The following is a 22,518-nucleotide window of genomic DNA, read 5'->3' on the forward strand; positions in this document are numbered from 1 at the left end:
AATTATTTTATTATTTTGCACGAACAAAAAGATGCAACAAATATGCACGTTTATGAGCACACATGTTAGTCCCCCCACGTGTAAAGTTTAATCTAAGTTGTATTAGCACGACATATCACAAATCATTAATAATTTTATTCATGTTATGGAAATGTGACTTTGCGAGTTTAAACAAAATTTTGTTTTCTATCTCGCTCCATCACCTGCAAGGACCTCCAACGTGAAGCTCTGGTGGGACATGCTCTTTGCACTAGAGTGTCCACCTGCAACGAGATCTGCACTCCATGCTGCAGCAATTACAGCCTGCGATTACCACCAACACAAAGCTCCAGCAACGACTATCTGTGTAGCCTGACTCACTCTTCGTACTACAGCTATGACTATCTGCAACACACTCCTCACAGCCTCCTCCACTGCAAACTAAACTCTTTGTGCCGGATTTTGAGAAGGTATCTGTGGGCGTGGGAACAGGGACGACCGTGACACCAGGTATTGGATTCAATGAAGGTTTTATTTTCAGAGTTCTCTTAGGGTATGACATAAGCGTCTTTCTGTGTCTGAAGGTCAGTCTCTCTCTGGCAAAGGTGCTGTGGTCCGTGGCGAAGGTCTTCTTCTTTCTCTACGGATGTCGGGGAGGGTTTCTTTACACCGGATACCGCCGACTCCGTGCCATGGAAGAGACCAACAAGAGAGGGATGCCGTTAGTTCACAGTCCTCTATAAGAGGTGCACCAGGGGGACCGGGGAAGTGAGGGCGAACCCAGTGAGATCTGTTTCAAACTATGTACAGTGCTCCGTGAAACAACAAAGTAAGGAAAGAGATACAGAGGTTTGGGTACACGGAATGGTAGGGGAACGACAAAGGGCAGTGATGCACAGGGATATTTACAACGCTACTCTCAAGCGCTCAGTTTCCCCACCCAGGCCGCCCAACGCCGCCGTACCTGTGATAGCCACACTCCTCCCTCGGGAGTGTGGCACGGCGGTTCGTGGGGTCGGTGGCCTCCTGGCTCTCCTCTGGTCTCGGACCCTCCGTCCCTTCCGCGTTGTTCCTTCGGGTAGTCGTTCTCCTCTTCTCCTCTTCGTTCGCTCCTCTCCGTACCGCTCTCTTCCGCCTTCTCCTCCGGGGTGATTACACACCCCGTGTACATCACTTCCTGGTTTTTACCCACTCCTGCGCTGCTGACGTCATTCTGGGCTGTCTCTTCGTTCTCCGCTGTAAACGCCCAATTAAAGGCGCCGCTCTCTTCTCCCTCGTCGTTCGGTCTGCTCAGATCGTCCTCCCATTCGTTTGTCTGAGGATAAGGGGGAGATGCACATTCAGCAAGACATGGGTTCCACCATTCTCTTGTGCATGCCCCTACTCCGTTACAGTATCTTTTTCACAGGGACTAACCTGGTTCCTGCTTCCTACCTGTGCTCCATCACGACTGTCGATCTGAACTTATGACTGTTCCCCAATTTAGTATGATCAGATGACTGCGAGTTGGCTTTCTGCTTTTAGACCCTATTTTCACATACAACCCTGAAATTGCATATCTCTGGTTCTAACTGATTGGATTTTTATCATTCTGATATCACTTTATTTATTTAAAGGTATTCTATTTTTCTAAATTTTTCTTGTATTGTGTTTTCACGTTATTACTGTTGGAGTGCTGCATAAATACTTTAAAAGTTGCCTCTAGGGGATGGAATGTATCCAAGCCACGCTCACACACTCCACGACTGCATACCGGAAGGTCTGGCTCCCGCTGCTTTCCCTCCTGTCCAAAGAATTTAACGAGATCACCTGCCCCAGATACCTTCGCTTACTGCGACTCACAGAGCCTACACATGACCCTTCATGATCCCATGGATAACTGCGATACTCATTCTGTGAATGCATCCGTGATTGTTTCACGAGTCCGGCACACGGGGTGGGGTGGGAAGGGTGGGGGGAAGCTGGGAACGGGGGAGGAGTTCTGGTTTTTGTTCCCACTGTTTTGTTACCTCACTACGCTTGACATTTGCAGCCTTGGCACTATACCTCTGTTGTGGCAAATGAACCTAACCTGCTATTTGCTCTGTAGAGAAGACGTACCTGTCTGTATCGACTGCCTTCTATGCCTGATGCATTTCTATCGTTCTGTGATGCCTACTGTTGCTCTTAAAATCAATAAAACACATTTGAAATTAAAAGTTGCCTCTAAGTTAAGCCTGACTGCTTTGTGCCAAGGTACCAGAGTGTTAAACACAGGTTAATTTGGTGATTTTTATGGTTCACCTTGACAAGGATTGTGGTTGTTATATGAGTGGGACTTCCATGAAACAATAACCTAGTTTCATACCGTTCCTTTGTAGGGTTCTGTGCTGAGAGAATGCACTTTTGATCAAAGTTGGTATGGGCAATAGATATCATTCATTTGTATATTTTTAGTTCTGATTTATATAAGCAAGTTTATCAATGTGGCTGTAGGTAAGGATCCAAGCCCTTTCCAGCTGTTTACATTTAGATCTCCCTAAGGTTGTTGCTTCCGAATGCCCGGGAGCAGAAAGAGTAGTGCAAAGGGAACTGCCTATTTATTTAAAGAGGGTTGCAACTTTGGCATTTATTTATTTGTTAATTTGTAAAGTGCAACATTCATCCTGTCGGATATCACGGCGCTGTTTTGCGGAAATATGGTAGGTTGTATTAGGTGCATCAGCTGCTCGTACTTACGTCACGGGAAAGAGCTGGGTTTTTAGTTTTTTCCTGAAAGTTACATAGCCCTTCATAAGACGTAGGTCTAAGGGTAGTTCATTCCAGTGTTTGGCCGCCAGGTACGAAAATGATCAGCCTCCTGCTCTTACTTTCTTTATACGTTTGGGCCTAGCTAGTGCTTGGTGTCGCGATCTTAAGCACCTCGTGGGGACGTAGATTTCGATTTTATTCTGAAGGATTCTGGGTCCAAGGTTATACAGTGCCTTGTGCGCATGACTCAGCAGCTTGAATCTTGCTCTTTGGCGCATAGGTAGCCAGTGGAGCTGTTTCATGCATGCAGACGCTGAACTTAATCTACTTTTGTTGCACACAAGATTGGCGGCCGCATTTTGCAGTACTTGTAAACGAGAGAAAAGGTAATCTGCCATGCCCACATACAGTGCATTTCCATAATCTAATCTGCTGATGAGTAATGCCTGTGTGACCGTCCTTCTACATTCTAGTGGCATAATTAATCCTTTTTTTTAAAAGCTCAGTAGACACATTGATCTCATGTTGTAAGGCTGGCTGAAATGCAGAAAGCTTGGCGTTTAGCCTCTGAATGTCCAGTTCTCTGAAGTACTGCAGCAACTACCTGCTGGACGTAGGAGAGGGAGTGAAAGGTGCACCTTCATGTAGTAGGCAAGTCTTCAAATCTCTGCAGCAGAAAGCAGTTGCATGGGTAGGGATTGGTGCACATTGGGGAGGCACCTAGAGGGTACTCCTTGTAGTTGGAAAGTCTCCAAAGCCCTGAAGCAGCTGATCCTCTCCTGTTCTCTACACCGGGCTGACACCACACGTGAAGCTCAGGCTGGAATGAGAAGTCATGAGTGGGCGAGTGCCCTGGGGGGCAGAGCTTTCTGCCATGCCATGAGGATGCAGATGGCACAAGCTCCTTGCCGACCGTGATCCCCGGCCCACTGCAGCCACTGCACGACTGCTCCAGAGCCCGTTAAGGAGTCCTGCGAACATGGTGCTACAGAATGTGCCATCACATGCTGAGCAGCAAACTTGCTCGGTCAAAATGGCAGTGAAGCTGGGTCTAGCATTATATAGTAAAACTAGACCTTTCTTCAAGCCCACACTGTTAGCAGGTTGGCGGTTAATCGAGACACCTGGGTTATGGTGTCTAATCCTCTATGGATGTGCCTTTTACAGTACCGGCGTAGAGCGGTAGATGATTCGGCCCACATCCATAGCGGATTGGACACCATGACCCAGGTGTCTTGATTAACCGTCGGACACCGTATGGAGTGATACTTTCAATACTGATAGGTCACTTCGCGACATGGCGGGACACATTGCTTGCAGTTTTGATATGTGGTAGGTAGAATGCATACCCTCCACTTTGTGTAGATAGTTCACTCACTAGGTCCTGAAGAATTGCCACGGATCATATTGACCAGCAGGCATGAAACATATCGCCCTCTAGAATAGAGTATAGCTAAACTGAACCATTATGTCAGAGAGCTGCCACTCTTTTTTGTTTTTAATTAGTTGGATAGCCAGCCTGAATAAAAGTCTTATTTGGACTATCCTACCTGTTTTAGTCACTTTTCCAATACATCTACACCATCTAGACCCCTCACACCCACTACCCACTGCACCATACGGCAAGGAACAAAAGATCTCCGTGAAAGAGCCCCTGTATGGGTACCCGTCGGGTATTGCAGCGCCGACCCGACGAAGAGCAGGTCCATATGATGAAGCATGACACCTAGCTGGCTGGGTGTGTGAGGACTCTAGTTCTGACAGGAAGTATTCCCTTCCTCTCGCCTCTCTCTCTAATTCACTTGATTTGCACACATAATCAGGGGTACCCTACCCTAGTCTCATTGGTTCGGACAATTGAAGAACTGCATACCTTTCGGTGGTAGACTTCAGGAAGCTATCAGAGAGGGTCACTGCATTGGAGGGTACAGCACTGTCCCTGGCACCAACTGTGCAGTCTACGGACCATCGCCTTACTGAACTTGAAGCCCAAACAAGGCAATTGGCTGCTCAGCAAGGTGTTCAGGAGGGGATGGTTGGGCACGTGGCTTGGATGCCAGAGCGAGAAGAAGCGTGAGCGCTGAGCTCCGCTGAGGAACCCCGCGTTTCTCTTGATAAATGATCCCCAGACCCCTCCAAACACCGTTCGGGACGGGCGACACTGAAGGGATCCAGCCTGGAGTGTTTTCCAGCCCGAAAGACGGTGCAGCCTGGGCTATCAGCGAAGGGCAGTGAGGTGCACAGGAGACTATCGGGGAGCCTAAAATGGCGGCTCTGTGGGCTGTTCCGGCGCCGGAACGACATCGCGAGTGAGGAGCCCCGCTGCGGAGACGGAGGGGACGTGCCGGCGCTGAGGCCCTGGGACCTCTGATCTGGGGCTGCTGCTTGATAGACGCTGTGCGGCGGAGCGGGCCCGGTAAAGAGGTGGTGCCGAGAGAGACGAACCTTGCGCCTAGAGGGCGCTGGGCGACCTGCGGACGCTCGAGGGACTGGTGAAGCCTACTGAGGTGCTACGGGGGCCCAGTCTGCTGACTTACAGGCCCCCCCCACCCAGGAACGTACTGGCGAGATGAGGGATTGCGAGGTCGCACTCGGGTCCTGGGACGGCTGGAGAGCGCAGGCCAACTGACCTTAGATGGGGCAAGACGACATAACGCGCACTACAAGGGAATGAGGTGGCTGGAAGGCACTGGGCTGTAACGCGCTGCGTGGGGCGGCGACCCTAACCTGGACCTCTTGTTTACCACCGTGAGGCGGCGAGCGTGACCTGGCCCAGAGGCACTGTGGTAAGCCCCGGTGATACGGAGGGGGCTTGGGCGACGGGTGGCTGTCCATGAAAGTGTCACATACGTTGATGGAACGGAGGGTGCCGCTGGGTACACCCTGAGAGCGCTATATCGAACTGGTGCTTGGATCATAGCGGCATTGGAAGACCCCGGTGGCGCAGTGGATCATTGAGCTTTGGACTGCGACAGGAAGCGCGACCTCTAGGCCCAGGGGACCGTTCAATTAAGGGCCTGCTGTTGTTGTGCTGCCTGGATGGAAGTGGCCTTACAAGGGGTCAGACTGAACGGTGGAGAGGTGCTACTTTGGCTGGATTGAACTGGGAGAGGGGCCTGTCTGCCGCCTGCGCTTCATCGGGTGCCCCAGTGGAACGGCCCCTGCGGGAGGACCCCAGCGATCGCCACCATGGGTAAGCCCCGAGGGAGAAAAGAGGAAGAACCCCAACCCTCTGACACTGAATCCCCGTCCCAGGCGGAGCAAGAGCCTCAGGGACTGCCGCGGGACCCGGGACTGCAACAGCAGCTCGACAAGATCCTGGTGGCTATAGCCGATTCTCGCACCGCCCTGCAGCAGGACATCGCGCAGGTGGCGACGGGGCTTGGCCTTCTGCGAGCCGACCACTCAAAATTGTCGGATAGGGTCAAGCAAGTGGAGGACACTGTCCGAGAGGTCGCACCTGCGCACACTGCGATGGCCGCCACGATGGTGGGGGCATTGGATCGCAGCACTGGAAAAGTGCGCTGAGGACGCGGAAGGGAGGAAACGGCGGAACAACATCCGAGTAGTAGGCCTTCCCGAAAAAACGGAGGGATCGGATATGGTGGTACTACCTGGAGGGCTGGCTGAGAGCGGTAGTGGCCCCCGAGGGATTGTCTGCTTTTTATACGCTGGAGCGCGCTCACCCGGTCCTGGCAAGACCGCTGCAGCAGAGGCGACCTCCCCGTCTGGTGGTGGCGCGCCTGCTACACTTCAGGGACAGGGACTTGCTTCTTCGGAAGGCACGCACGGACGGCCCTTTTCAGGTTGATAATAACAAGGTCACGCTGTTCCCGGACTATTGCTTTGATACCCAGCGGCGCCGCGCGTCCTTCCAAGCAATCAAGAAGGAACTGCGGGAGGAGGGGATTCAATACTCCCTGTTTTTCCCGGCTAAATTGCGTATAATCCTGGATGGAAAGACCCATTTTCTGGGTACTCCGGAGGATGCGTGGGCTTGGCTGGAGTCCTACAGGGCTGGCAAGGACGGGCAGGAACAGGAGGCGCGAGAAATGGCAGCGGACTCACAGCCCCGCAGGTCGCAACGTATAAGGCGCCGGCGGAAAGGATTATGGAAACCTTCTACATTGCAAACGGAGCTGGAGTGCAGAGGGGCATTGGAAGCGGTGACGGCGATATCCGGCGAACTTCAGCTGGCTTCCCCGGGAGGCTCGAGCGTGGACACTGACAAGGGTCAGTCAGAAGCGGACTCTACAGCGTCGGACAGTGTACATTTGCCGCTGGTCACTCCGGGAACGGCGGATGGACTGCTGGATGAGTAAACTCTATGGGCGGCGTGGAGGGAGGGTGCTGCTGTATCTGAGAGCTGAAAAGTGGAAGTTGGGGCAGGAGAATGCTGAATCAGTTATTGGAATTCTAGGCTCTGGAGGTATCGGTGCGTTGCCTGGGTAAAAGGGGGAAGGAGTAGTTCTGTGGGGGGGGGCGGTGGGTGGGTATGGCTCTGGGGGATCCCTGTGGTGGAAATTGGATGCTGCATTGCCTATTAGTGGGTTATTTACTCGGCTCTATCCAACCCCCACCGGATGGTTCTCGTTAGATTGCCTCGCATCGTTATTGCAATAGTTGGGCTGGTTTGGATGGGATTCACTATGTTGGTGCCTGTTCTTGGGGGGAGGTATACTTTGAGGGTGGGGCGAGATTGTTGAGGAATGGGACGGGGTGGGAGGGGGAGGGGTACTGGCTGGCGCATCCAGAGAGGAATGAGAAGTATTTACGTTTCCATTTGTATGTGTACCATGGGTCCATTACCTGATGTAAAATGTGTGACCTGGAACGTGCAGGGATTGCACTATTTGGTGCGTAGGGGAGCGCAGATAGCGTTTTTACAAGGACCACACTTGACCAGGGCGGAGGGGCTAGCGCTACAGCGAAGGTGGCGGGGACAGCTTTACTACACCAGTTATTCAGCTTTTGCACGGGGAGTATTGATCTGGGTTAGGGCTGGGGCCCCTTTCAGATGACTGATCATTTAATAGACCCAGAGGGCCGTTATGTGGTGGTTAAGGGGCGTCTGCATGGTCGGGAGGTGGCTCTTTGTAGTATTTATGCCCCTAATGTGGAGCAGGCCCCCTTTTTTGAGCGCTTATCTGATGCCCTGGCGAACTACTTTACGAACCCAGTGTTGATGGGTGGAGACTTTAACTCTATTGCGGATGTTGTACTAGATAGGTCCCACCCCCCCTGTCAGGGGCCCCGATTCATAGGTTGGCGAAGGTCAGGGCCCAATGGCAGAATCATTGGGGGTTTATAGATGCCTGGCGAGCTCAACATTTGGCCGAACAGGATTATTCTTACTTTTCTGTGTTACACAATCTGCATGTGCGACTAGATGCGGTTTTATGTAGTCCAGGTCTAGCTGCTATGGTGGTCAACAGCGAGTATTTGGCGCGCACCATTTTGGACCAAAACCCCCTGCTGGTGAGTTTCTGTTGGGCCGCGGAGCGCTCTGTTATTCCAACATGGCGTTTGCGCCCAGAGCTACTGGAAGACCCGGTCTTCCGCGCCGAGCTGGGTGCGGAGATTGAGTCATACTTTGCTGAGAATGAGGGCACTGCTACGACGGAGGTCTTGGAGCGGGATGCTCTTAAGGTAGTGACCCGAGGGTTCTGCATCGCTAAGAGGGTGGGAGTGCGGAGGCTCTTATTGCAGGAAATAGAGGCGGCACAGACGTCCCTTAGGGCGGCTGAGTGGGACCACCCCACTGACCCTGCGGCGCGGGATACAGTTCGGACCTTGAAAGAAGAGGTGGCAGTGGTGGTGGAGCGCTTATGGTGCTTTGACTACAGAGCTCATTTGACCCGCGTGCACGCTGAACGGGATAAGGTGGGCACCTTGCTAGCGTGGCTGGCTAACCCTGTCCCTAGATGCATCCCCATCCTGGCGCTGATTTCTGAATCGGGGGTTCTAGAATACACGCAACATCAAATAAATGATCGGTTTCGGTCTTTTTATGCCACCTTATATACGAGCCAGTTGCAGTCCGAGGAACTGGATATACAAGAGTTCTTGGAGGATTTGGAGCTGCCTGTGGTGGGGGAAGACCAGGCAGACTCCCTTGGCCGGGACATCTCGCTGGCTGAGATTCATTGTGCCATTAAGCAGTTGGCGCGTAACAAAACTCCGGGCAGCGGCGGTTGGGTAGTATGCAGTTCTGGGGGAACCCTACCTTTGTCGGTGGCAGGTCGGGTAGCCTTGCTGAAGATGGTGGCACTTCCTCGGCTGCTGTACTTTTTTTGTACATTGCCCATACGGATACCTGTTGCGCTGTTTCGGCAACTCCGATCAGCGGTGGGGGGCTTTATCTGGGGGTCCGGGCGGTGCCGAGTGGCATTTGACACACTGATGCTACCTAGGGCTGAGGGGGGCCTTGCTGTCCCTGACTTCGAGTTGTATTACTTGGCAGCACAGTTTCAGGGCCTTACTCAAGCTGTGGGGCAGGAATTCCGCGGACCAGAACGAGACTTCGAGCCATATGTTCTGCGGCTCGTACTATCATATGTGATATTACAGCAAAAGCTGCGAACAGCCGAACTGTCGATCGAGGAGAGCGCTTTAAGACACTGCTGGAAGCGATACCATACTAGAATTGGCGTGCAACACCCATATGCCCCGGAGATACCGCTGGGGATGTGTACGGCTCTACCACATGGGGGGGACTGGTCTGTTCTTGCGGAGTGGGAGAGACTGGGGCTTCACATGATAGGAGACTTGTTTGGCGACGGTGTGTTGTTACCTTATAGAGCGCTGCAGGAGAGTTTTGGGCTCCGGCGGGGTCATTTTTAGGTTTCGACCTGACGATCTGCTCAAGCAGTTCGCGCAGGCGAAATCTATTGTTTACATATATTGGCTTCAGGAACGTCCCCCGGCTCCCATTGGCTAGCTCCATAAATGGAGGCTAGCCATTGGGAGACGGATCTGTCCGTCAAGGCCGGACCAGATTCGGGGGCGTTCCCGCGATTTTTTCCCTCTCCGCCTCTGCGATGTCGTCATCGCGGCGGTGGGCGGAGTTTCGTTTTTTTTTTCTTCTGTGTTTGTTTTGGTCATTCCATGCCTGCCGACCACGGCCGCCGGAGGAAGCCCAGGTGAGTGCTTGTTTTTTAATGGTGGAGCACGTGAATTCAGTGTACGTTGGTTAAAAATACATGATGAAGACACAGGCCACGATCTGGCTGTTTATCAAGTGCATGGGCGCTAAAACTAGTTTTTGCCCCTTTATTTGTAGTGAGGACTCCGCAGTGGTTTGTCTGATGTGAAATTGCTCGGCTGATCCCCTTTGTTGCAGCATGCATAACTTTTCATTCTTTCAGTTCAACTTTACAGTCCGTTTTAATAATGTCCTTAAAACTGCGGGTGTTCAGTACCCAAACGGCCTAAATAGACTCGTATGGGCTAAGCATCTCGTGCCCCTCGTGAGACACTTGTAAAACTGCTCATAAGATTTGCAACAGGGAGTTTTTTCATGGTTTGGCATTTTTCGTAATGCATTACAGTTGAATTTATATAGCGCTTCATATCCTAACCGCACTGCAAAGCGCTGAAGAGCATCAGAGGCCATAAAGTACGTGCTGCAAAGGTGATTAACAGCAAATGGGTAAAACGTCCAATACAGTCCAAGATTTGGCAAAACAATTAAATTTAAAAAAACAAAATAAGATCCTGAACGGATAAAAATGTTTAACATGATGCAACCTGGCGGATTTTTGCTTTCATGTGCCTTCGTGTGCTTGATTGCAAATTCAGGAAACAAAAGCTAGAGGTACTTGCAGTCCAAACCGAGGAAGAGTACATAGCAACCGTTGACGCACACAGAGCCCTAAGCAAACGGGCAGTAAAGTACTGTGATGGTTTATCATATTGTTTAAACAACTGAATAGAAAAAACCATCAACTTTAAGCAGGGTCGGACTGGCTTATAGAGCAAATCGGGCAGTGCCCGGTGGTCTGGCCGGACAGTGCATTCATCGTGTGTGGGGTTTTACTGCTGGTGTCCCTGATATTAAAACAAATATTGCCTGCAGCAACTTCAAATTAGAGTGGAGAGTGCATAGGGAGTGCAGAGTGGATAGGGAGTGCAGAGTGGATAGGGAGTGGAGAGTGCATAGGGAGTGGAGAGTGGAGAGTGCATAGGGAGTGGAGAGTGCATAGGGAGTGGAAAGTGCATAGGGAGTGGAGAGTGCATAGAGAGTGCAGAGTGGAGAGTGTATAGGGAGTGCAGAGTGCAGAGTGGAGAGTGCAGAGTGGAGAGTGCATAGGGAGTGGAGAGTGGAGAGTGCATAGGGAGTGCACAGTGCATAGGGAGTGGAGAGTGCATAGGGAGTGCAGAGTGCATAGGGAGTGGAGAGTGGAGAGTGCATAGGGAGTGGAGAGTGCATAGGGAGTGAAGAGTGCATAGGGAGTGGAGAGTGCATAGGGAGTGGAGAGTGCAGAGTGCATAGGGAGTGGAGAGTGCATAGGGAGTGGAGAGTGCATAGGGAGTGGAGAGTGCATAGGGAGTGCAGAGTGCATAGGGAGTGGAGAGTGCATAGGGAGTGGAGAGTGCATAGGGAGTGGAGAGTGCATAGGGAGTGCAGAGTGCATAGAGAGTGCAGAGTGGAGAGTGCATAGGGAGTGCAGAGTGCATGGAGAGTGCAGAGTGGAGAGTGCATAGGGAGTGGAGAGTGCATAGGGAGTGCAGAGTGCATAGGGAGTGGAGAGTGCATAGGGAGTGGAGAGTGCATAGGGAGTGGAGAGTGCATAGGGAGTGGAGAGTGCATAGGGAGTGGAGAGTGGAGAGTGCATAGGGACTGCAGAGTGCATAGGGAGTGCAGAGTGGGGAGTGCAGAGTGCATAGGGAGTGGAGAGTGCATAGGGAGTGGAGAGTGCATAGGGAGTGCAGAGTGGAGAGTGCATAGGGAGTGGAGAGTGCAGAGTGCATAGGGAGTGCATAGGGAGTGCAGAGTGCATAGGGAGTGCAGAGTGCATAGGGAGTGCAGAGGGAGTGCAGAGTGGAGAGTGCATAGGGAGTGCAGAGTGGAGAGTGCATAGGGAGTGCAGAGTGCATAGGGAGTGGAGAGTGCATAGGGAGTGGAGAGTGCATAGGGAGTGGAGAGTGCATAGGGAGTGGAGAGTGCATAGGGAGTGGAGAGTGCATAGGGAGTGGAGAGTGGAGAGTGCATAGGGACTGCAGAGTGCATAGGGAGTGCAGAGTGGAGAGTGCATAGGGAGTGGAGAGTGCATAGGGAGTGGAGAGTGCAGAGTGCATAGGGAGTGCATAGGGAGTGCAGAGTGCATAGGGAGTGCAGAGTGCATAGGGAGTGCAGAGTGGAGAGTGCATAGGGAGTGCAGAGTGCATAGGTAGTGGAGAGTGCATAGGGAGTGCAGAGTGGAGAGTGCATAGGGAGTGCAGAGTGGAGAGTGCATAGGGAGTGCAGAGTGGATAGGGAGTGGAGAGTGGAGAGTGCATAGGGAGTGGAGAGTGGAGAGTGCATAGGGAGTGGAGAGTGTAGAGTGCATAGGGAATGGAGAGTGTATCCCCTCTACTTCTCTTCTATGGTCACTTGTACTTCTTCTACTTCTCCACCAGCACAGTGTGTGTTTCCACTCGCCCGTGGCACTGGAGACTGAAGCACATCCTTCTTAGGGTGACAACCGTCTTGCTGGTCATTATGGACACTCTTTCCAGTTCTGTACGAGCGTGACTGAGGGCAGACGCCAACTGAAATGTCCAACCCTTAAAAAGGAAAGATTTAATGACGGTATTTTTTGTGGAACTGGTGGCGAGCTTCCTGTTTCAAGATGGGTGAGTGGACCATGTCCAAAAAGACTGACACTCCAGTAGGGTAGTGTAGTGCTTTCAGCAAGCGTCGCCTTAATGTGCCACCCCAGCACGGTTTAACCCCCTCAGCTGTCAATTGTCCGTCTGTCACGTGACACCTGCAGACCAGACTCTGAATTTCTTCAGTGAAATCCAGTAGGGTACAATAGGTCTTACATTTGCAAGAGATTAAGCTGTTGGCAATGTAAATGACAATGCCATTTATTTATCTGTTTTCAAAACCAACACATAAATAAAAATGTTGTCATTTACAATGCCAATAGCTCTAACTTTGGCAAAGGCGAAACCGTTGCATTGTAAATGCTTGTTTAAAACATGCGGCCCTGGTTGCTGCCATCCAAAAGTACTGGGGCATGGGCCTCTCGGAACCACCAATAAGTGAAGTGTGTCAATATGTAGTGATGACGGCGGGAACCTTTAAAGCAGTTACCTGTTTATATAGGCGTATGATTGGGGAGGGGCTGACGCCGCTACAGAGGCTGAGGGAGCAGTGGGACATTTTTTACTCCATGGATCTTTGCTGCATAGGATGCATGAGTGGTGGGGTCAAGGCATTGCAGAACCTCCAGAGCATGAGTGTCTGTGGTATATCTTTCTCATAACAACAATGATGGTCACCTACCTCTACAGAGCACTGTTGAAGGGACCACCACTGGATCTGGCGTGTTTGAGACAGCAAAGGGATGAGTACTTGGGGATGCCGATGACTGACCAAACGTGGAGACGGGTGCTGGAACTTACCCCCTATGTATCCAGGAATGCCCGCTTCAAGCTCATTCAATGCTATTACCTTCACAGGGCATACTTCACTCCTCTGTGCCTCCGTGCTATTTTCCCCGGCGCAACATCGCCGTGTCCTTGTTGTCTAGTGGAGGATGCAGATTTTTTTCACATGGTCTGGTCTTGCCTGTTTTTGACGTCATACTGGTCCACCATCCAAACCATGAATATTTGATGGGAGATGGAACTAAGGATTGCAACATTTTAACTATTATAAAATGTGGACACGAGCATCCTTCTTGAATAGAATAAGATAGTTTATTAGTCAATTAAAAACAAAAACATGACTGGAATCATACAATATGAAACAATTAGCTAAAAAATGCCTAAAACTTGTTTGTACATCAGGTGCAACCATTGCAAGTCTAATTGGGAACCCCCATTATTTGCTCCCCTTCATGAATATAAGAGTAAAAATACTAGTTTACAAATGACTAGCAGCCCGCCCCAGCGTTGCCTGGGGCAGAAGGGCGCTGGGGCAGCATTTCCGGATTGCGGCAGCGTTGCCCGGGGTAGAAGGGGGCTGGGGGCAACATTTCAGGCTTGGGTTCACTCCTGCCCCGGCCCCCGCCCGCCCCGACATTGCCCAGACCGTGTCAGACTATATGTGGTTAAAGTGCCCGTGTGCAAGTCTACGGTGCGTGTAAAGTATATATGCTTTACTATGCGGCCAGTTGTAATTCTACAAATAAAGTGCCAATGTGCAAGATTATATGCGGTTAAAGTACCCGTGTGTAGATCAGATCTACAGCGCAGGCAAAGTGCCAGTGTGCAAAAAGGAACTGCTTGTAAGGAAGTTGTTAACATAGCATGACGGGATAAGGAGTGGCTACTGTTGCTTTCCCTACCAGCCCGTCCTTGCATGTTCATTTACCCGCTCACAATTATTTACATAACTTGACGGGTTGGCAGAACCTTATTTCAATTTCTCTGGCAACCCTTACCAACAGGCCCTAAAACCTACTAGGAGCGTGACAGTAAGAGAGTTGTCTCATGTACTAACATCCTGTCCTGCAACCAATGGAAGTATATTGTGCCCTGGGAAATTCAATATGAACAGAACAATAACTAAAGATATGTACTTATTATGCTGCACTATTTAGTGCCGATTTCCAGGACCTGTATAATTTTGAATGCACCACCTGCTAATGATTGTCCCTGAAACTAGAACCAGAAATTTTAAATCCTACGAGGTCAACTGTCAAATGTTTTTTTTTTCAACTTTGCATTTGCCATCCATCTGCTAAAACTTCTTGAGGAGAACCTTTACCCCCTACCATGAAGAATGTTTTGTCTCACACCAATGCAAAGTAGTTAATTGTACTGGGAAATGCACTATTGGCCATACATTGTACAGAAAAATGACTCTTCATATCCTGGAGTACTGTACCATAAGAATGAAGACAGCACCAACTTGTTCTTTTCACGCTAGCTCACGGTTCTTCCGTTAATTATTAATTTAATTTATTTATTTAATGCGATTTTCTATCGCGCGAACATTACTCGAAGGTGTCAGAGCGCTTTGCAAAAGAACCAGTTGCGATACATAAGGACTTAGGATTACACGAGTTACATAAAAGATACAAACAGGAGGAAAAATTGCAAATGTACAAGTTGTAAAGTCACTCAAGGAAGAGATACAAATAGATAAACTCTAAGAATCACATAGGAATGGTAGTGAGTACAAAGGTCTACTACATATACTAGTGTTTGGAGTTATCTCTATATACATATATATATATACAAATAGTAGATTTTCTCAGGATTCCATTTTACCAGCGATTCGGCTTGGACAAGTATATATCACATATTTACAGAGTGAAAAGAGAAATAAAATAAATAAATTAATTAACATAATAAGAAGGGGTAGAGAGCGGTATGTGGGGGAGAAGAGTTGGAGGCTGAGATTGGTGGGAGGATAGAGGGGGACCTGAGGGGGAGAAAGAGATGAGGCAGTCCAGCGAAAGTGAAATGTCTGAAGGTCAGCCAGATGCAATCCAATGGACCAAAGGAAAGGACAAGAATCAAAGTGCCACCTTCCCCCATCACACCCTCCTCCGCCAAAGTTTGGGTGTAGTTATACAGTTGACAATACATTTAAAAATAAAATATTACTGGGATTCGTTGTGGTCCCTCTAATCCTCAGGCTATTCCATCACTAACACAGTGAGTGGATAACCGTGCAAATGAAAGGGTTATTTCCAGACACACTCGGAAATTGCGCACTTTTCACGACCACGCATAAAATCACGCCCCAATACTATCTTTTTATTCTGTATCTCATTTAAAATTGGAAAATTAAAAAAAAATTCTCCGGTGCATGCTGTAGGGAAATCTACAATCGATTTTCCTTGATTTTGCGATTAGATCTCCTTTGTTGTCTCGGTCGCCGGTGCCTGTCTCGTCAAAAAAACACAGACACTTTATGACCGGACGTGCGAAGGGTTAACCGCTGTCGGGCAAAGCTCCTGCCAGACATCTGAGCAGGCAGGCGGGCATCTTTGTTGTAGCGGGCTCCGGTTACAGGAGAGAGAGAGAGAGAGAGAGCCGGGGAGAGGGGGAAGCGCCGGAGCGGTCACGTGACCGGATCACGTGTCCCGCGAGCCAGGCCCTGCACTGGCGGCAGAGGCGCAGGACTTGGTGAGGTGCAGGGCTTTGGGGACAGGGGAAGGAAGCATAGCACCCCGCCACCACCCCGCTCTCCGACTGCTGCAGGAGGCAGGGAGGCGCAGGTAAGGGTGTCTAGGCGCTGTTATCACGCCAGGGATACTGGGACGTATTTGTTGGGTTTAGCTCCAGTGCAGGAAATCACTGCTGTACCATGTATAAATGCATGTGTGTGTACCTGTGCATGCCACCCAGTGACCTACATACCTGCCTGGGTGTGTGTGCTGCTGCAGCGGGGAGCAGTGTTTTGCATGCGGGGTGAGCTGCACTTGGCGCTGCTGCACGGATAGGGGGTGCATGGATACAGCACATGAGCAGTCCAACCCCGGGCTGGCATTGGCTGTGCAACAAGGTGGTTGGGGCAGCTTGGTTCCCCCTTTGTTCTGGTTGCCAGGTTGGATGCTTTGTCCGGAGGACTGCGCTGGTGCCATCTCGGGCACCCCCTGGGTTCCAAGCGACCCCTCTCCGGAAGGGATGCCACCTCTTGCCTATGAAAAGGTACACCTTTCTTCTTCTCATGAAGGTGGTTCTTGAGGTAACCCGGTGCAGACGTGATCATGTTCCTGTGCCCGCCCTTTTTGAGGCATCACGTCTCCACCTGCTCCAGGTTTTAGTGAGGAAACCCATGCTTGCTGTATACTATTATAAATGATACATTTACTCCAGACTGGACGTTATATTGCCCCAGAATGCATCCTTGAATTGGGGAGTGTGTCACTGTATCTTGTTTACAACTCACCTGCGTTTCGGGTCCCTTTGCGGTGGGCTATTGATGTTACTGTGAGGAAAAAGAATGAATTATTAATGAATAAAAACAGTCATGGCCAGGCATGTTTCTATTTGATTTGATTGACAGTATAGGATCCGCTGAGGCATCTGATAGTATATTGTATTTGAAACCCGGTTGTGATTCTGCTCTTCGTTGGCGCCTTGTGCTGCGTTTCCTTGTGGTGTTGCCAGGGCCTTTGACAGATATTGATGCTCAGTTTTGAGTGAGACGATTTCCCTCATTGCTAAATCTTTACCTTCTTATAGTGCACAGAATACAAGATTGAAATTCACTTATCCAGCGCACGTGATGCGCCGAATACTTAAATGCCAAACAGTTTTGTTTGCATGTGATGCTTGGGTAAAAGTCGGCAGACTTGGACAGCCGCATAATTACAGACCGAGCTCGGCAAGCAGAAAGGTCCGGAGCTAATCCATTACTTGGCGGAACCTTCCATGCAGTTCAGACGTTGTTATAGCTTTGTTTCTGGACAGCCAAGCAGCAATGCAATGTCAATAATGTATTCTCTTTGCCATTACCCAGTCATTCATTATTATAGCTACTTATGCACACTCTATTTCAGTCAGTAGGACACTGCCTGCTTATCCACATTATGATGTTGTGCCACACACTACTGGGAGTTAAATTACATTATAAGGAATTAAGTTTTGGTCGACTTCATCATGGTATTTTACAATTTCATGTTAACTGATACTTTGTGATATGTTAAAGGTAGTTTTATTTCCCTCGCTGTCTCACAGGTGTGCTCTTCACACATCAGTGTTACTGATTCAAGACAGCTCATTTAGGCACTCGAGTATTTCATTAGCAGGCTTCAATGTAGACTGCAAAAAATCCCAACAACAAAAATACAACTGTAGCCAAATTGCACTGCTCCAAAAACAATTCCTTCTCATTCTCAATCTAGGTGCTTCCACCCCTGAGGTTTCACTGCCCAAGAAACCCCAGATAAACAGTAAATTGAATACAGCAACTGGAGGAGCACTCAGTAAACAAATGTATAATTAATATTGCAATGTCCCTAATGCGAATATATACATTGTGCATTCAGTCCATTAATTCCATGAAACTGATTCAATTTGTAAACAACTTTATTCTTCATCTTCCGCAATATATTTCCAGCCCAGCCAACGCGTTTTGTCCCTACAGTTTTATTAATCCCATTTGTTTATTTGGCAGAGCAGTAATGCAACTCCGATCAATTTCAGAATAACACTCTCAGTGTGGAAATTTAATGCCTCTAATATTCTCCCACTATGCAAGGACCTTTTGAGAGACACGGGTCTTGGGGAAAAGGTGTGGAGGGTCGCTCTAGGGCGATACCAAGCATTTTTTAGCTAAACATGTTCTATCAAGGTTTACACAACATAATATAACCATATATGTATCCCTGACTGTGGAAGAAACATTAATTACATTGACCAGTGCTAACTCATCCATTTTTTCAGCTGTTGCTCCCCACCATGTATTTATTATTAAGCGTACTCTTTACCTCTAGCCGCCCAGCCAACGCTATAATCGGGTACATTCACACATAACCTGCTAGCCACATTTACATGCGGCTAGCTTTTTTCTACTGATTGCCAAGATACAAACAATATGGTGGTATACCTTTGAATTTAGATAGTCCACCAACAAAGCTGACCTGTTATTGATAGCTATCCATGTGTTATTCTGTGTGTGTTTTGTTCATTTGTTGAAAGAACACATCCATCTGTCCTCTCTTTAGTTGTAGAGTTTTTATTACTATTTGTGGAAATCAATCTATGAAATCATAATAAATCCCTGATGCAGATTATTTTGTGTCAGTTGATCAGAATCCAACAAGCAGCACAACTATTTATGTGTAAGGTGTAAAGCAAGGTATTAAAATGCACCAGGGCCCTGTCACCTGCTGCACCCCTACTCTAGTTTCGTCCCCTCCATGTCCTGATCCATTGCACCCCTACTCAAGTGTCTGACCCTTCCCGTCCTGATCCATTGCACCCCTACTCGAATGTCTGCCCCTCCCCGTCCTGATCCATTGCACCCCTACTCGAGTGTCTGCCCCTCCCCGTCCTGATCCATTGCACCCCTACTCGAGTGTCTTCCCCTCCCCGTCCTGATCCATTGCACCCCTACTCGAGTGTCTGCCCCTCCCCGTCCTGATCTATTGCACCCCTATTCAAGTGCCTGCCCCTCCCCGTCCTGATCCATTGCACCCCTACTCAAGTGCCTTCCCCTCCTCGTCCTGATCCATTGCACCCCTACTCAAGTGTCTGCCACTCCCAAGTCCTGATCCATTGCACCCACCTCGAGTGTCTGTCCCTCCCGTCCTGATCCATTGCACCCCTACTCGAGTGCCTGCCCCTCCCCGTCCTGATCCATTGCACCCCTACTCAAGTGCCTGCCCCTCCCCGTCCTGATCCATTGCACCCCTACTCAAGTGTCTGCCACTCCCCGTCCTGATCCATTGCACCCCACCTCGAGTGTCTGTCCCTCCCGTCCTGATCCATTGCACCCCTACTCGAGTGTCTGCCCCTCCCCGTCCTGATCCACACTGCACAGTCTCACCCTATTTGCTAGTTAGCTCAGTTTTGCACCTCTGCTCTCACGTTTCAGTAGGTACGTTTATTAGTTTTATTTCTTCAAGACATTACGAGCAATTGATTATGTATTTTAACCATTTTTATGTCTGGGTTTTGACAGCTGAGCTGTCAGACTGGCCTACTGCTAACTCTATTCATAGAATGGGCTTTGGGTCCTTCCCTTTCAATGTTCAGTTATGGGCTATTCACTTTAGCGACTCGCAAATTGCGTAGAATTGCGACTCGCCATTTGCAACTCGCTAAAGTGAATGTATAACAGTGTCTCGGACACTGTTTGCGATTCCCAGTGGGGTCGCATATTGCATGTCTCATCAATATTCATGAGGCAAGCGCAATTTGCGACCCCATTGGGAATGGCTAGCACTCCTAGGGGTGGTGGCCTGCTGGGGTCAGCAGAACCCCATATCAGTGACTGCTTTTTATATTTAGTAGTTTTTCCTTTTTTAAATGCAGCCCGTTTTTCTTAAAGGAAAACGGGATCCATAAAAAAAAAAAAGTGAATCTTTTCAATTTCATTTTTTAAGGGCTGGCAGTGGTCCCTGGGACCACTGCCTGCTCTTAAAAAAAATAATTTCGCTCACACTCACAAAGCGGAAGGGGTACCCTGGGGAGCTCGTCCTGTTTGCAGATGGTTTACTTGAAATAGGTGGTAAACTGCGAGTGTTTTGCAGCTGCAAATGCGTTTGCAAAACAATGGGACATCCATAGTGACTCGCAATTAGGAAGGGATGCCCCTTCCTAATAGCAAGAGTCTCTTTTTTGAGGCAAGGGTGTTATTTCAGTTCTGCATTACCCAGGTTAAAGTTTCCTTTTATAGTGCATGCAACAGGGCCATGATGTACATGGTGCACACACATCAAAGCATAATTTCACCTGGCACAATTGCACTCACAGCCACTAAATGCACAAATGGAGGGCACGCATGCAGACACACTTATTCGCCGATAACACAGTCAGGCACACACTCACATTTCAATAGATGGATGACTGGGTTTGGTCGGATACATAAGTACATTATTGTGGATTAACGGCTGTGCAGATTTAAGTGGAAAATTATGCAAATGATGTACATGGTGCACACACATCAAAGCATAATTTCACCTGGCACAATTGCACTCACAGCCACTAAATGCACAAATGGAGGGCACGCATGCAGACACACTTATTCGCCGATAACACATTCAGGCACACACTCACATTTCAATAGATGGATGACTGGGTTTGGTCGGATACATAAGTACATTATTGTGGATTAACGGCTGTGCAGATTTAAGTGGAAAATTATGCAAGTGAGTGGGGTGATTATTGGAGTCCTAGAGGCAATAAACATTGTGATGAACCGATAAACCGCATGATTCAATCCAAAAAGGTAGGGATGGGTACAGCCGATTGAGGACGCTATTTTACTTCTTGCTAATGTTTTATAATCGAAATGTATTATTGTTCTACTGTACTTTGATTGATCCCTTTCTTATGTATTAATATTATTTATAAAAAATTTTTTTTATTGTCTATTCACTGTGATATAATGAATTCCTTTCTATTTTTTCTGCTATATAAAAAAGGAAAAAAGTGAGTGGGGTGATGGAGTCAGGATATGTGAATGTGTGGTTGTATGGGTATATGTGGGATGTTAGTTTGAATGGATCACTACATGGGTGTCCACTCTAGGATGAGTTGACAGAATTTGTGTCTGTGTATAAATGTGGGTGGATGTGCGTGTGTGAGCGGAAAGGTGGTTTTCTGTTAGCTCTGCACTTCGTTTTTCCATTCTCCTTTACTCTGTCACATAGAATCCCCTCAACGTTCATACAAGTGTTTTGTCTAATATCTTCCAGTGGGCTTTGAGGTGTCTGTATGCTGCACCCAGCAACACCGCAAAACACGTTTCATCCAAAATATTTCAGGCCAGCATCATGTGTTAGTCCCTTCTAATTTGTTCATTTGTTTTAGCGCCAAGCAATCTCTGAGTCACGGTTCACTCAATAAATATGGTTAACGTAACCTCAAAGAGTTTTACTGAGCCAGACTCATTGAAGTATTACATCTGTGAGGGAAAAGGCCTCTGGTATCCTAAATCAATTACGTATAAAAAAAGGGCTGCTCCTCAATTTCGCATGTGATGCCTCAAGTGCACATTCTTCACTAAACCACCAGTCACAAACCCCACAATTCTGTATTTCTCTGCAATTTCTCTTATTTTTATCCTCCACAGATTTGTCATGGATGGTGATAAAGCTCACATTAAGCAAACCCTAAAAAACGGAAATATATTAGAGAACACTATGTAAGCTCTTTAATAACACTTGAGTATGGCCTTGTCTCCCTATGGGCGGTCTAGAATATGTGTTTATACGTGGTTCCGGGGTTTTCTGACTGACCAGAGCCTGGAGTATCATTTGATGTTTAGTTTCAGGCCTAGTGTTCTGGTTCAGCCCAAAGACTTTGATGTGTTCAGTTTGTGATGCGTTTGGCTGAGCATTGAACTTGATTGCAGGGGGACCAAAAGTGGTGTAGTGTTTGATAGTTAGGTGGCCTTTTCTTATTTTTATTGTAGTGTTGGAGAGGTCTGGCTGCAGAGCTTTACCATTGGCTTACAAATATATCATTTCAAAGAGATCCCTGCTGAGTTAGTCTTTTTATTATCTTGCTCGCTATTGGGTGTATTTCATCTGTGTTAATGTTTCTGTGCTGCTCCATTTTTTATGCATTCTTTTGTATTTGTGATGTTGAAGTCTCTTTAGTGGTCACTGGTGTTGGGTACAATGTGATAGTCCACGGTCTGAGATAACTATCCTGTGGTGAATGTACGCAAGATGTTCTGTCTAATGCATTCTGTTGCGTGTAAGCCTGTCTTCTGGGAACCGCGGACGCAATACATTACGTAGATGGGATAGCTATAATTTAGTTACACCAAGCATTGATTAAAGCAGTTAATGCATTACTGTCCCTTTTCATGTGAGGAAAGAGCCGACTAGCGATCTCTGTTATTGCTCCCTAGAGCCTTTACATCTATAGCATTTGCACGGTAGTTCTGGCCTCATGGTGTATTAAGTGCTGATGGCTAGTCTTGGATGATTCTGCCAACGTTTCCGTCAATGGTGACGTCGT

At 48.6% G+C, this 22,518-nt stretch overlaps 1 protein-coding gene across 1 annotated transcript in view; it reads left to right on the top strand.

Annotated features, from left to right (window-relative positions):
* Positions 1-15,941: 15,941 nt before the first annotated feature.
* TULP4 (TUB like protein 4) overlaps positions 15,942-22,518 on the top strand; it is an 865,190-nt gene continuing 858,613 nt past the window's right edge. The window contains exon 1 of the mRNA XM_078649123.1: positions 15,942-16,094. The gene's annotated coding sequence lies outside the window, so the exon portion shown is untranslated. The remainder of the gene's footprint in view (positions 16,095-22,518) is intronic.

The sequence above is a fragment of the Lissotriton helveticus genome, chromosome 6, assembly GCF_964261635.1.
Source record: "Lissotriton helveticus chromosome 6, aLisHel1.1, whole genome shotgun sequence".
Lineage (NCBI taxonomy): Eukaryota > Metazoa > Chordata > Amphibia > Caudata > Salamandridae > Lissotriton > Lissotriton helveticus.